The 14,098-nt window shown below is 43.3% G+C and overlaps 1 pseudogene; it reads left to right on the forward strand.

Moving 5' to 3' along the window:
* Positions 1-1,858: 1,858 nt before the first annotated feature.
* On the forward strand, positions 1,859-8,634 carry LOC104439592 (annotated as a pseudogene).
* Positions 8,635-14,098: the final 5,464 nt, after the last annotated feature.

Here is a 14,098-nt window from a genome sequence, read left to right on the forward strand (position 1 = left end):
TGATACCATGATAGAGATAAAAGATTTAGAAAAAAGCTATGTATCTTGTAGTAAGGCACGAGATCAGAATAAATAGGTACAATGGAGGCCATTTTAGGAAAGAGCATTCTAGGAAAACAATCACAGAGAATAGATAGAGAATAATTCTAGAATATACAAAATTTATAAGATATTCTAATAATAGTGATCAGCCCAGAAAAGAAAGAATTGCAACCTTAATCCTCAAGTCATGACTTATAAGCTCGAGAAGCCACTGGAATATTATCAAATGATCATAAACGAAGTCGAACTATGACTTTCTTTTCATTAGGGTGCAGAGAAGTGGCAACTTGGGAGAAAGAAGAGTTTCTTATTACCTACTATCCACGAAACATGCTCAGGAAAACAGAAAAAAGGCACCAATGACATTAAATGGTCAAACAGCAGTGATGAGCTTATCGTTTATGCAGGAATGCTTATTTTATCAATATTGCACAACGAAAGAGTTCAATGCAACGTAGTAGACGTGAGAACTTTGGAACATTGATAACAAGAATGTTTTCAGGATGAAGATGAATATTGATATTGTTCTCCTTCTGCAATCTAGAAAACTAGTCCAAACTTTTCGAAATATCCGATTGTTGTAGAAGAAAAGATCTTTACTTGATCATGCTGCTTTGATGATACTAGTGACTTTACCCTTTTTTTCACAAGAAAAGTGAAAAAGAAACAGTACAAGTATGTAAAAGTTATCGAAGATCACTTCCATATCAGATGCCACGCCTAATCTGCAGGATGACTTCCTCAATAAACTGAATCTTTAAATGATTGCACCCCTAATCATTAAGTAATTCATGTCTTGTAAAGAAAGTGGAACTAAAACCTTCTTTTCATCATGCTGCAGAGAAGTGGCGGCTTGGGAGAAGAGCAGGATCTTATATCCTACCTCCCCAAAGATCATTCTCCGGAAAAAGAAAAACCTGTAAAAAGTATTAATTGACAAATGAAAAAAAAAATGGTATTAAATGATCGAAACATCAGCGATGAGCTTATCATATTTGAAATACTGAGCTCATCAACTTTTGTGCGACAAGAGAGTGCATATCTGGCAAATGTCAAAAATTTTGGTACTCAGTACCAAACGCGATTGACTTTTACTACTATTTCCAGAGGAAGACATCTGCAACATGAATATCTTCAAGATGAAGATACCTATGGATAGTGTTCTATAGCAATCTAGATATCTTCAGTCTTCGTCAGATAATAAAACCTTGCACGAGATATGCTCTTCACTAGGTTATCTTCTTTGAGTTGGTAAAGGGGTCGTAAAAGAAATGAAGAAGAACGGTATGAGGATTCATAATTCATCAAAGACCATTTCAATATCAGGTAATATGCAACTAATCGCCAAGTCGTTGTAGTTGTTATAGGATGATTCATCCGTGGACTTGAGAAGGGGAAAATGGATAAAACCTCTGAAGATCTGGTAATCTACATGAAAACCAGCTGAACAAACTAGACATTGGGTAAACCACTGGGATTCGCCCTAATGGCCACCCTTCCAACATAGAAGGGGGAGGTGAGGGGTTCAAATCCCCACCTTCTCAGGGGGGATGGGGTGGGGAAGCGTAAGTTTCAGGAGTGGGTTTCGACTCCCACGCCCTGTAAGAGGCAGGGCAAAAGTTTGAGAGTGAGTGTAGAGTAAGAATAGCGTAGGACTGACTGACCAAAAAAAAAAAACTAGACATTGGGTCAAACATTATCATTAATAAAGAGAGAGAATGTTGCCATGCAAGTCCTCACTCCTCCCTCAAGCAAAACTAGTCTGTGCAAGGATTAGAACTTGCGATCAAAGCCCTACCTCCTGTCCACTGCCACGATGAAGTTTCTTCCGATTAGCTTTCTCATCTTGGCTTTGGCAAATACCGCTGCTTTAGCTTACGACCCGAGTCCTCTTCAGGATATATGCGTGGCCACCAATGACCTGGAATCTGGAGGTTGGTCCTCAATTCTTGCATTAGTCATGTATTTCATATTTAGCTTATGATGCTGAAACCAAAACACTGATTCTTTTCTTATGCAGTATTCGTGAATGGAAAGTTCTGCAAGAACCCGAACCAAGCCACAGTTGATGATTTCCTCTTTACGGGGTTCAGGATTCCTGGAAACACATCAAATCCGCTCGGATCAAAAGTCACACCGGCTTTTGTCGACCAATTTCCAGGACTCAACACTCTTGGGATATCCATGGTTTGCATTGACTTCGCTCCCGGTGGCCTAAATCCTCCCCACACTCACCCTCGTGGCACCGAGATTCTAGTCGTGGTGGAGGGTAGACTACTTGTTGGGCTTTGTCACATCTGACGAATTAAACAACACCCTTTTCACACCAAAAAGACGACACATAAGACAAGCTCTCAAGCTGGCGACTGTGCCCCTGTTCACGCGATTTCTTCTTCGGTTGATTCCAGGTGGTTTGACCGACTGTTGAGGCTGCCATTTGGCAGCGAGAGACGCCTTGGGTCACTCTTCAAAACCCCCCGAAGTTTCTCCCTGGTACGTCGTTCTTTTGGGCCGATTATGGAGGAGATCGATTAGGGTTTTGTCCCGATTCTGCTGCTGTTTCTTCGTTCTGTTGTTGTGATGGCCTCGGCTTCGGCTCAGGCCCATTGTCTTGATGAAGGGCCGAGTGCGTCTGCTCCGGTACCCCAAAAACATGGCCATTCTTCCTATGATGATTCGTCTAGGAAAGATAAGGGGCATATGTCCCCGATTTACCCTGTCCCGACAGAAACAGACTGCCTAGGTACTGCTCATGGTCCTGCTGGTTTGCGAGAGGAGAGTAGAGACAGATCCTTGTCCGGTGTTGTTGTTAATGAGAACACGGGTGGTGATTCCCAAAAGGAAACTGCTGCTCGTGCTCGCTCCTCTCGCACTACGGTTGGGCCGAGAGGTAGAAGCAAAGGCAGATCAGGCTCTAAACGCCCTCAAAGTGTGTCGTGGTAGCCAAAGTGGCCTCTAAGGGATACGACCTTGAGTTCTTCCCTCCAACTTATGTTAATAACAGGCCAGTAGTTGAAATGACAGAGGAAGACCTCCAAGCTGCTAACCCAAAACTGCAAGAATGTCTCGTGGGATACTACATAGGTAGGAGGATACCTTTGTAGTTTCAAGCAGCTTTTAAAAAGCTTGGGGATCTAACTTGGTTGAAGTTATGGCAAATGGAAAGGGGTTTTTCTTCTTTCATATTCCGGACAGGGAATTTCGAAGGAAGGTGCTGGAAGGAGGGCCCATCACCGTCTCCAAGGTGCCGCTAGTTCTTCAGCAATGGAGACCGGATTTGGAGATGAGGAAAGATGCTCACCTCATGGTTCCTATATGGGTTAGACTCATAAATCTCCCTGCTGCTTGTTGGTCTTCACAAACTATAAGCAAAGTTGCTAGTGCTGTAGGTAAACCGCTATATGTAGACCTGAAAACAAAACAGATGAAAATGCTCACTTATGCTAGAGTTTGTGTAGAAATCACAGCTAAGCAGCCTCATTGTCAGTTCGTCGAGGTGGTACATCAAGGCGAATCTTGCCTGGTTGAAATAGAATATGAATGGAAGCCTACGGCTTGTGCAGGTTGTGGTATCTTCGGCCATAAATGCAATTTTGTTAATGCTCAATCTTCTGCTGATCAGTCCCGACAGCCTTTGAATGAGAGAACCCCTGCTCCTGCTGCAGTATCCTCGCCTTCTACCCATGTTCCTTCTCAGCAAGTGCAGGCCGGTGACAAGACACGAGATAACCCCCTCTATGTTAATTCTGATGCGGGTCTTCAAGTAAGAGAGGACCCTTAGAGTCCTCACAAAGACACTAATCTTGCTGAGAATCTTCCACCTGCTACTAGTACACCTACTGTTTCGACTTCTATATGCGAGGGAAGCCAGGATCTAGTTTGCTCTGCAAGTATACCTCCGGTTCTTGTTGAACCAGGTTGGAAGCAAGTCTCGAAGAAGAAAAACCGGGTTAACAAAGAAGCTGCCTCCTTCAGTCTAGTTCCACCCAATGAAGGTGGACAATCTCTTAAGTTGAAAGGTGCTGCCTCGGGAAAATCTGGTACTGGTTCTGTGCCTCGAGGCGTTAAAGGTTCCTTACCTAAAGCAGTTGATGGCTCTTCCTCTCTATCAAAAGCCAAGGCTATTCATCCTCCTTTGAACTTGGCTGAGTGTTCTGATGAGATTGACAATCCCAGTCCTTATGATGGTGCGGATAATGAAGACTTGCTCTTGGTTGGCTGTCCCTCACCAAAAGGCCTCCCCTTGAATGCTCCTGTTGAGACGTTACAAGATAAACTACTGTTATTATGCCCAGATCACCCACCTTCGGTGACTCCTATTTCGGCTACTAGTCGGAAAAGGACCACTAAAAAGAGGTAACCCTCTCTCTCTCATTCTCCATTGTAAATATGTACATATGCATTTGGAATATAAAAGGCCTCAATGGTCTTCTCAGGCGGGCTGAAGTTAGGAAGTTTGTCTCCATGCACAATCTTTGTTTTATTGGTCTTATTGAGACGAAAGTCTCTGAACCTAATTTTGATTCCATCTCCTCCTCCTTGTTAAATGGCTTGAATTGGGTTGCGAATTATGAATTCTCACCTCACGGCAGAATCTGGGTAGGTTGGAACCCAGAGTATGTTAATTTTGAAACTTTGGCGATCAACGACCAGGCCGTACATGGTCGATTGAGGATTAACTTTTCTGGTATGATTTGTTGCATCTCTATAGTATATGGGGAGCATACTTTTATTCGTCGTCGGCCTCTCTGGGAGGATCTACTACGCATGAACAATCTTCTGCAGGAGTCAGCTTGGTTGGTGGCCGGAGACTTCAACGCCTTAAAGGATCCCTCTGACCGGTTCGGTGGTTCTAACAACTGGATTCCATATTTCGATGAATTTGCTAATTGCTTAGCTCAAACTAAGTTAGAAGATCTCAAGTACGTTGGCATTCATTTCACTTGGTCGACGTCTGCTGGTGCGACTAGAAAGATGAGGAAGATTGATCGGGTGTTGGTCAACACTAAATGGAATATGGATTTCTCTTTCTCGGAGGCCTCATTTCTGAACTTGGGTATCTCTGATCATTCGCCCATGGTAGTCAGAGTTCTCAACCCGGTGATCACGAGGAGGCCTTTCAAGTACTTTGATTATTGGGCAAAGCTCCCGAACTTCACCTCCATCGTTCAACATGTCTGGGATTCGCCGGTTGATGGTTTCTCCATGTACAGGCTTGTGTCCAAACCAAAAATGCTGAAAGGTAGACTCAAGCATCTCAATAGAGAGGTATATTCGAATATTTCACTGAGGACGGATGAAGCTAGAGAAGCCCTTTGGGTTGCACAGCTTGATCTTCAACTTGATCCGAACAATTCTGAGTTGGCTGATCTAGAGAAGGTGCGACGTAGACTCTTCGTGGACTTGCGCATAAATGAAGAATCGTTCTACAGACAAAAGTCAAGAGTCCGGTGGCTTAAAGAAGGGGATCGAAATACTAAATTCTTTCATCTTTCGGTTAAAAAAAGACAACTTAGAAATATAATCCTCTCTGTTAAAAACTCCTCGGGGGATTTCATCACGGACATTGACTTGGTTCCGCAAGTCTTTGTCTCTTACTTTGCGGATCTTCTTGCTCCTCAAGTGTCCCTCACCAAGCCTTCCTTGCAAGAATTAAAGGAGTTTATTCAAAGGCCGTTGTCTATGGACCAGGTTAGCTCCCTTTCTAGCCCGATTCTTGACACTGAAATTCGAGATACTCTATTCTCTCTTCCAAGAGGCAAAGCTCCTGGCCCGGATGGTTTTACAGCGGAATTCTTTAAGAGCAACTGGGATATTGTTGGCTCGTCCGTGATAGAGTCAGTCAAGGAATTCTTCTCTTCTGGTCGTCTCTTGAGAGAGGTAAATAACACTATCCTCACCTTGGTACCTAAAGTGCCGAATGCGTGTGCGGTTTATGATTTTAGACCCATTGCCTGCTGTAATACTATCTATAAGATTATTACCAAGATTCTGGCTAATCGACTTGCTGTTGTCTTGAGTGATGTGGTTGATCCTTCCCAGAATGCTTTTATAAAGGGAAGAAGGATTAGGGATAATATTTTGATGGCGCAGGAGCTCTTTGCCGGTTTTCACCTAGACCCGTATCTCCCTAAATGTGCTATCAAAGTAGATTTCCAAAAACCATATGACACTATTGACTGGGATTTCCTTCAGCTTACTCTTATGGTTTTTGGTTTTCCTGATTCTCTGATTCGGCTGATCATGGTTTGTGTACGGACTCCGAAATACTCTATTTCAATCAATGGAGAACTGCATGGTTTTTTCATCGGTGGGCGGGGCCTTTGTCAGGGCGACCCTATGTCTCCTTATTTGTTCACCCTAGTGATGGAGGTGTTCTCAGGAATCTTGAGTGCTCGCACTTCACTCAAGGAATTCAAGTACTTTTGGAGATGCAAAGCGGTCAAGCTTTCTCACCTCTTTTTCGCAGATGATGTCTTTCTTTTTAGTCAGGCTGATCGGGTGTCCATTACCATGCTAAAAAAAGGCTTGGATTTATTCTCTTCTTGGAGCGGTTTGGTTCCAAATAAGAACAAGAGTGAAATTTTCATTTCAGGCGGCCGTCCTTCTCTACGTAACTACATTTTATTGGCTTTTGGTTTTCAAGAAGGAAAGCTACCGGTGCGATATTTAGGAGTGCCTATCATCTCCTCCAGGCTTGGGAAAACAGATTGTATTGCCCTGATTGATTGGATCACAGCTAGGGCCCAATCTTGGGCTCATTGTTTTCTTTCTTTTGCTGGAAGATTGCAACTGATTAGGTCAGTCTTACATTCCATCCAAGCTTTCTATCAAGTGTCTTTACCTTGCCGATTTCAGTCCTTGATAGTATTGAAAAAATTTTGAGGCAATTCTTATGGAAAGGAGCCACCCTCGGTAGGGGAGGGGCTAAGGTTTCGTGGGATGATATCTGCTTTCCAAAGATGGAGGGAGGCCTCGGTATTCGGAAATTGAAAGACTGCAACAGAGCAGCGATGATGAAATACATTTGGATTCTTTTCACATATAAAGAATCCTTATGGTGCTGTTGGATTCACTCCAATTTTTTAAAGAGGGATAATTTTTGGATCGCCTCATCTCCTAAAGTTTGCTCATGGGCTTGGAAAAAAATCTTGCAACTAAGAAGAGATTCTCGGCTTTCCTTCCTTTGGAAAATTGGTAACGGACTTTCGGTATCCTTATGGTTTGATCATTGGCACCTAAATGGCCCTTTTGATCTTCTTATTCCAAATCATCTCATCCAGAACTAGGGCCTTCCTAAGCATGTGGTTGTGGCTGATCTCCTTTCACCAATGGGCTATTCCTTTCGATCTCTTTTGGGAAGTTGGGGACTCTCCATCCCGACGCTATCCTTAGACCCGGACCTTTTCTCTTGGCATTGGCATCCATCCGGTTCCTTTTTGGTGGGTTCTGCTTGGGACCACATCAGGGCTAAGAAAAGTCGAGTTCCTTGGGCTTCTCTTATCTGGAATAACGACATTGCACCCAGGTTCCAATTCAATTTATGGTTGATAGCTAGAAATCGTCTGCCTACTCAGGAACTTCTTCTTTCTTATGGTAGGATTGATTTCGCTACCTGTGCTTTCTGTAATGAAGTTCCTGATTCCATTGATCACTTGTTTTTTGATTGCCACTCATCGACGTCCATTGCCTTCTTTTGGGAAACTCGTTGCAACCTCCCTTGGCGCCCTAGGACTTGGGTGCAGAATCTCCAATGGGCTATGTCTTTTCTTAATGGCAAAGATTTCTTTCACAGTATAGCTCGCTTTTCTTTTGCTGCCATGTGCTACATTATTTGGAAGAAAAGGAATGCCATCGTCTTTCGTGGGGAAACGATACGCCGCTGCACTGAAAAATCATATTGTCAAGATTGTCAAGGATAAAGCCATCACTTTCTCAAATGTCCCGGATATCCCAAGAAATAGAAGACTTAAGAGAAGTTGGGGTTTCAACCCCTCCATCTTTGCTGATCACTCTGACATTACTTAGCTTCGGAAGTGGAAGCTCCTGTGCGGTCCCGTTTCAAGCCTTTTGGCTCACCGATTCTCGGCCCTCTCCTTATAGTTCTTTGAGGGGTTTAGTGCCTTGGTGTTTTTTTTGTGTGACCTCTTCGGTCTTTGTTCTCTATTGTTGCTCTTTTGTTTCGGCTCCCCTCCACTCTGCTTGCTGTTGCAATTAGAGTGTAAGTCTTGGCGCCGTCTGTTTGTTCTTTTGTCCAAGCTATAAAATTCTTTACCTTTACCCAAAAAAAAAAAAAAAAAACAACACCCTCTTCACCAAAGTCCTGTACAAGGGGGACGCGTGTGTTCCCTATTGGTCTCATTCACTTCCAGTTGAATATCGGAAACACCTACGCGTTGTCCTTTTCCGGTCTTAGCAGTCAGAACCCAGGAGTCATTACCATTGCTAATGCCGTCTTTGGAGCGAAGCCACCGATTTCTATTGATGTTCTCACCAAGGCCTTTCAAGTGGACAAGAAGGTTGTTGACTATCTCCAGGCACAGTTTTGGTATGATGACAACTAAATGATCTATCATAAGTTACACAAAATAATTAAATTATGAGACTTACTACATTAGTCTTATTTCCATAAGTGGTTGCTTTAGACACATGACTACATACCACACGTATGATTGATTTGGAGTAAAAGATTGTTATCTTTCTAGTGGTTGCTCTAGATCCATAACTAGACTATGTACCACATGTATGATTGATTTCGAATAAAAGATTGTTCTCTCTCATGTATGACTAATTTTGAATAAAAGATTGCTCTCTCTCTCTCTCTCTCTCTCTCTCTCTACTAATGGGAAATTAGTGTGCAATAACATTGAACTATGTAGAATTTAGAACTTGAAATGATGTCATCTAAGATTAAATATTGCTTCCTATATCTACGGAATCTGTTCTTAGAAAAGGGTATCACGAAAAGAATGTCCAACCCTATAAAAAAAGTCTTATTTGAAATAGTCTTGTAAATGGGTTAAGAGACTGTAAAAAGAAATCATCAAGGGGACCGTTTATCCATCTGGCCCTCAGGTGGCCAAAAAGAAAGAAGAACAGCTTGTATTTCCATCTTTATCTTAAAGGGAGAAGTTTCCCTACAATCTCTAAATTTCCTTATTGTATTGAATTCAAGTGTGACAAATTACAATTGATGACATTTCTCACGATATAACCAACACAAGTTCACCTGGATAATTATTTGCAGGATTTTCGAGGCCTACAATATCACTTATAAGGGTTAATATTACCAAAAATCCTAAATTGTTACACTTGTAACAAATTTACCATAAGCTAATTCTTTTACCACAAAAAACCCAAAACTGGTACACATATGATAAATTTATTCTCCATTAGTTTCCGTTAAATTTTACCATCAAATTTCTTAGTTTAATGACACATAACATTTGACGGCCATAATTTCAATGTCAACTTTTTCCAAAGCTAAGCACTAGGAGCGATCGGGAACTGTTCATTGGTGCTCTCTAACTGGCTACTGGTTCACTGTTTCTGTGGTTTCTCGTGCGGCTGTTTCCGAGCTTGTTGATCGTTCGTTGGAGCTGGTTTTTGGTGGGAAGTGGCTCCTCCTTCCCCTCTCTAAAACCCCCATAAGCGAAGCCTGGTACGTCTTCCTTTTAAGCTTCGAATGGCTGAAGTAGGTTAGGGTTTTTTGCCCGTCTAGTCTGCTACTTCGGTTGTTGGTTGCTGCGATGGACCCTGAGTTGCGACGGGCCCAAGATGGGGATGAGGGGACTAGTTCTCGTGGACTCTCTCCTGTTATGAGTGGGAAAGCTCCTTTTAGTGGCTCACCCATAGACGAACAGGGCCGTAGCTCTGTCCCCGCTGACCCAACTAAGGATTCGCACCTTCCCTGTGCATCTGCTGGTACGTGTTCTGTTAAAAGGGGTAGGTCGCGGTCAAAGCGCCCTCAAGGCAGAGATGTTTCAAAAAACCCAACTGGGCATACTTGGGTTGCTGTTGCAAAAACGATTACCAAAGGCTATGACCCTATGTATACACCGCCGACCCTTGTCAACAATAAATATGTGATTGAATTGACAGATCAAGATATGGAAGCTGCTTATCCTAAGCTTCATGATTGTCTATTGGGGTACTTCCTTGGTCGACGATTGCCATTTAAGATCACTGAAGAAGCGGTGAAGAAAGCATGGAGCCCGAACTTATTCGAAGTTATGTCTAATGGAAAAGGCTTATTTCTGTTTCACATTTCTGATAGACTTCGCAAGAAGCTTCTTGAAGGCGGGCAAATAACTGCTGCCAAAGTTCCGCTCATTCTCCAACAATGGACGCCGGGCCTTGAACTGAGAAAGGAGACTCACCTTTCGGTTCCGGTGTGGGTGAGGTTGTCAAACTTACCTTTTTCCTTCTGGTCTGCCCAATCTATTGGCAAGGTTGCTAGTGCGTTGGGGAAGCCTTTATATGTAGATCAGTGAACAGAACAATTGAAAATCTTGTCCTTTGGTCGCGTCTATATTGAGATAACAGCCAATCAGCCCGCCTATGAAGTGACTGAGAAGGTGCACAATGGCAAAACATGTGAGATTGGAGTAGAGTTTGAATGGAAACCTGTTGCTTGTGCTGGATGTGGCATCTTCGGTCACATTTGTAATCCCCCTGCTGCAAGGCCTTCTACAAGGCCTTTTGCAGCTCATGTTGCTACAATACCTCCTGTTGCAGAGGTTGTTCCTCAAGCCCAGGTTGAAGGTGATGGCCTTGCTCGGCGAGTCACTCTGGATCCTCAATTGCCTACCTGCGAAGATGTCCCGAACAAGTCTCGTTCAAAGAATAATCGACCTCTGCTTCTGGAAGGAGCCCCGCTGGTCCCTAAACCTGTTGTCCAGTAGCTTGTTGCGACTAAGACCAATGATCCCTCGGTGTTAGCTGATAAAGGCATCTCTACTGGTATCTCTCCGACTTGTATCTTTGAGACAGAGGAAGGCCATCAGGTAGGTTTGACCTCTCCCTCTTCTCAAGCCAATCCCATTCTTGCTGATTTGGGGTGGAAGAAAGTAAAGGGGAAGAAAAAGAAACAGCTGGCAGCTGCCGATGCTGCCTCGTTTGGTTGGACCTCGCCTAGCAAAGCAGGGCAAATTCTTAAACTCAAGACTGCTATGCCATCTGAGTCCCTCCCTGTGTAGCCCTCTAAGCCCCCCAAAGGCCCCTCAAAGCCTACTCAAAAGGGTGGCATTGTTTGTCCATCCTAGGGTGTCAAGAAAGCAAATATGCCTCCTGTCCAACCTCTTGAAAGCTCGGATGATGAGATCAGCTCCAGTAGATTTGCTTTGTCTAGTGATGAAGACGTGCCTTCATATGTCCCCTTGACTCAAAAAGCCCCTGATGTTTCTGTTGGTGCTGGCTCCATCCAAGATCAACTCCTGCAGCTTCGGCCAGACCCCCTGGACCGTCTCTACCGGTTATTCCAAAAGCGACTTCGGCTAGTTGCAAGCCCCCCAAGCAGAGGTAGCTCTCCTTCCCCCTTTTTAGTGATGATGTTTTTTGGCTTTTGGAATATAAGAGGCATGATGAACCCTATCAGAAGGGTTGAGATCAAGAAGTTTGTGGCTTCAAATAAGTTATGCCTTATTGGCCTTTTTGAGACAAAGGTACCGGAGCCTTTGTTTGAGTCTATCTCTTCTACCCTTCTTAGAGGCTGGAATTGGCTAGCTAATTATGAATTTTCTCCGCGTGGTAGAATTTGGATTGGGTAGAACCCTAATTTTGTTACGTTTGATTTTATCTCTCTCAATGATCAAGCTATTCATGGCTGTCTGAAACTAAATTCTTCTAACATTACTTGTTGTATTTCTTCGGTTTACAGGGAGCACACTTTTGTGTGCCGAAGGCCTCTTTGGACAAACCTCCTTCACTATGATGAATTATTTCAAGATTCTGCTTGGCTTGTTGTGGGTGATTTTAACGCAATCAAGGATCCTTCGGATCGCTTTGGGGGTTCCAATACTTGGATTCCCCACTTTGATGAGTTCGGGCATTGCCTTGCGCAAAACGGAACTAGTGGATCTTAGATATATGGGACTCCGTTTTACCTGGTCCACCTCTTTAGGGTCAGCCAAGAAGATGAGGAAAATTGATCATGTGCTAGTTAACACCAAATGGAATATGGATTTCTCCTATTCGGAAGCCTCTTTTCTCAACCCGGGGATTTTAGATCACACTCCTATGGTTGTCAGGGTTGTTAATCCAATCTCGAGGACGAAGCCTTTTAAATTTTTTGATTTTTGGGCTGAACATCCAAACTTTCGTGCTATTGTACAACAGGCATGGAATAGCCCAGTGAGAGGGGTTCCCATGGTTAGGCTTGTCTCCAAGTTGAAGATCTTGAAAGCTCGCCTCAAAGCTCTTAATCAGGAAGCTTTTTCAGAGATCTCCTTGAGGACTTTGGAAGCAAGAGAAGCCCTACGGTCTACCCAGGTTGGCCTTCAATTTGATCCCAACAATATTTATCTTGCTGAGTTGGAAAAAGGCCAACGCCACATATTTGTTGATCTTCGTGATCAAGAGAAATCATTCTATAGGCAGAAATCCAAAGTAAGGTGGTTAAAAGAGGGTGATCGCAACACAAAATTCTTCCATAATTTTGTTAAGTCCAGACATCTTATCAATCGAATTCTCTCTGTCAAAGACCAATCGGGTTCAGTTATTACGGATCCCAGCCAAGTGTCGAATGTTTTTGTGTCATTTTTCTCGGATCTCCTTACTCCGCATTCTGGCCTGTCCAAGCTTTCGCTACAAGACCTGTCTATACTTATTCGAAAGCCCCTTTCGAATGACCAGGTATGTTCTCTCGCCTTACCGGTCTCCGATTCCGAGATCAAAAATACTCTTTTTTCGCTAGCTAAGGACAAAACTCTAGGCCCAGATGGTTTTATGGCTGAGTTCTTTAAGAACAATTGGGATATAGTCGGCTCTTTAGTCCTAGAGGTTGTTAATGATTTCTTCTCTTCGGGCTGCCTCCTTAAGGAAGTTAATGCTACCATTTTGGCTTTAGTTCCCAAAGTGCCCAATGCTTGTGCGGTGAATGATTTTAGACCTATTGCTGTTATAATACTATTTACAAGATCATCACGAAGATCCTGGCCAACCTTATTGCTCCGGTTTTAAATGATCTAGTAAATCCGTCTCAAAACGCCTTTGTCAAAGGAAGAAGAATCAGAGATAACATCCTGCTTGCCCAGGAGTTGTTTGCCGGCTTCCACCTTGACCCATACCTTCCAAAATGTGCGGTCAAAGTGGACTTTCGCAAGGCTTATGACATGATTGATTGGGATTTTTTGGAACTCACTCTCTTAGCCTTCCGGCTTCCTGAGTGGATCATCCATCTAATTATGGTATGTTTTCATACACCAAGGTACTCTATTTCTATCAACGGTGAGCTTCATGGCTTCTTCCTAGGTGGTAGAGGCCTTCGGTAGGGCAACCTGATGTCACCTTATATGTTTACTCTAGTTATGGAAATATTCTCGAGAATCTTGAACCTCAGGACTTCGGTCAAGGATTTCAAGTATTTTTGGAGGTGTAAAGCGACTAAGCTCTCTCATTTGTTTTTTGCTGATGATGTTTTCCTATTTTTCTAGGCTGACTGGAATTCTGCTGTGATTCTTAAAAGAAGCTTGGACATTTTCTCTTCTTAGAGTGGATTAATTCCTAATAAGAGTAAGAGTGACATCTTTCTCTCGGGTGGGCTACCTTCTCTTCGGAACAATATCTTGTTGGCATTCGGGTTTCAAGAAGGTAAGCTCCCGGTTCACTACCTTGGGGTACCTATGATCTCATCAAGGCTGGGGAAGGCCGACTGCTTACAATTGATTGATCGCATAACTGCAAGAGTCCAATCTTGGACACATAGATTTCTATCATTTCCAGGGAGACTCCAGCTCATTAGGTCATTGCTTCACTTAATACAAGCATTCTGGGCAAGTGTTTTCACCTTGTCATCCTCGGTTATTTTGGGTATCGAACGTATCCTTAAACAGTTCTT

The sequence above is a fragment of the Eucalyptus grandis genome, chromosome 3, assembly GCF_016545825.1.
Source record: "Eucalyptus grandis isolate ANBG69807.140 chromosome 3, ASM1654582v1, whole genome shotgun sequence".
Classification (NCBI taxonomy): Eukaryota; Viridiplantae; Streptophyta; class Magnoliopsida; order Myrtales; family Myrtaceae; genus Eucalyptus; species Eucalyptus grandis.